Raw genomic sequence first — 1,645 nt, 5'->3', positions numbered from 1 at the left:
TATAGAAAATACCTAATACAATTCAGCCTTATAGGAATTTGATAAACAGTGTCTCTTTTTACTATAGAACCAAGATTTAATGAACAAAATTTTACAAAACAAAGAATTTATATTATTTTGAGGCCACAATCCCAAGTAAAGGAATATCATTAAACATGTTATTTTCAATTATCAATCATAACCAACATCTCAATGTTACATAATAAGATTATTTTCATACCAATCAAATATTCTATGTTCACATTTTTTAGCTTCTAAAGGTGTTTCAGATTTCCAGGTAATAGATAAACATTTATTGGTTAAGAAATAGCAAGTTGTGATGACAAGAGTGCAGGATGGGAGACAGTATTTCTGGATTCCAGTCCAAGCTTTAGCTCTGCACGGAAGTGGCTACCTGCAAGCATTATCTGACCTCTTGTTAGAGCTGATGTCTTCATCTATAGATCAAGAGGCTTGGACTAAATTAATTCTATTACTTCTACCTGCAATGCTCAATGATCCTGTTTAATCATTATCTGAAGTAAATTTTTTTCCAGCAGAGCTTCCGCATAACATTTTTAGCCTCTGCATTTCTGAGGGCTTAGATTAAAAGATTTAACATAGGGGCCACCATGGTACAAAAGACAGTCACAGCTTTATCAATGGGCAGAGTGATCACTGGGCGCAGATACACAAATATGCAGGGCACAAAAGATAAGACTTTACTACTGTGATGTGAGAGATACAGGTAGAGAGGACTTTGCACCTCCCCCCCCCCAAGCTATATTTCTTTAGGCAGCACAAGATAACCACATAGGAGGCCACCAAGAAAAGGAAGTTAACAGGCAGATGGGCCTACTGTTGGCAGCAACAAAGAAACCAAGGGTATGAGTGTTCACGCAGATGAGTTTCAACACAGGGTACAAGTTACACATGAAATAATCGAAGACATTGGGGCCACAGAAAGGCAGCCAGAATATAAAGAGGATCTGAATGGCTGCATGGAGAAATCCTCCAGCCCAGGCCACTCCCAGGAGGAGAACGCACAGCCTGTGGCTCATGACAGTTGTATAGTGCAGAGGTTTGTAGATGGCCATGTAGCAGTCATAGCCATCACCATCAGCAGGATGATCTCAGTAGCACCAAAAATGTGTTCTGCATAGACTTGAGCCACACACCCATTAAAGGAGATAGTTTTCTTCTCATGAAAGGAGTGCACAATCAGCTCAGGAGCTGAAGAAGAAGAAGAAATTGCATCTATCAAGGAAATGTGGATCGGGAAGAAGTACATGGGGAGTTCAGAGCATGACTGGTGGTAATGGTAACTGCAATGAGCAGGTTGCATGAGAGCGTTAATATGTATAGAATCAAAAGTACCACAAATGCTAGTTTCTGCATTTTGGGGTTCTGTGTAAGACCTATTAAAATGAATTCAGTCACATTCCTTTTACTCTCCATCTACGTGGTATGGGTGATAAAAACTCCAGGAAGAAATGCTTTACCTTAAAAAAAAAAAAGAAAGAAATCAAAGAGGAACTATGAAAGAATGAAACAGTCCAAAACGCTGCCTTTTCACAATACTCTGACATTATCACATATGATTACTTCTCTTCCCAAAACTCCCTAGGAATAGATAACTCAAAACTTCTCTTAGTGAACTGTCTTA

General features: G+C 38.9%; 1 pseudogene; it reads right to left on the bottom strand.

The window, feature by feature from the left end:
- Window positions 1-504: 504 nt before the first annotated feature.
- LOC124232689 (olfactory receptor 4C12-like) lies at window positions 505-1,437 on the bottom strand (annotated as a pseudogene).
- Between the last annotated feature and the right edge of the window lie 208 nt (window positions 1,438-1,645).

Source organism: Equus quagga, unplaced genomic scaffold (assembly GCF_021613505.1).
Source record: "Equus quagga isolate Etosha38 unplaced genomic scaffold, UCLA_HA_Equagga_1.0 1080_RagTag, whole genome shotgun sequence".
NCBI classification, from domain to species: domain Eukaryota; kingdom Metazoa; phylum Chordata; class Mammalia; order Perissodactyla; family Equidae; genus Equus; species Equus quagga.
The sequence above is the reverse complement of the archived record's forward strand: the minus strand, read 5'-3'. Positions and strand labels throughout refer to the sequence as shown.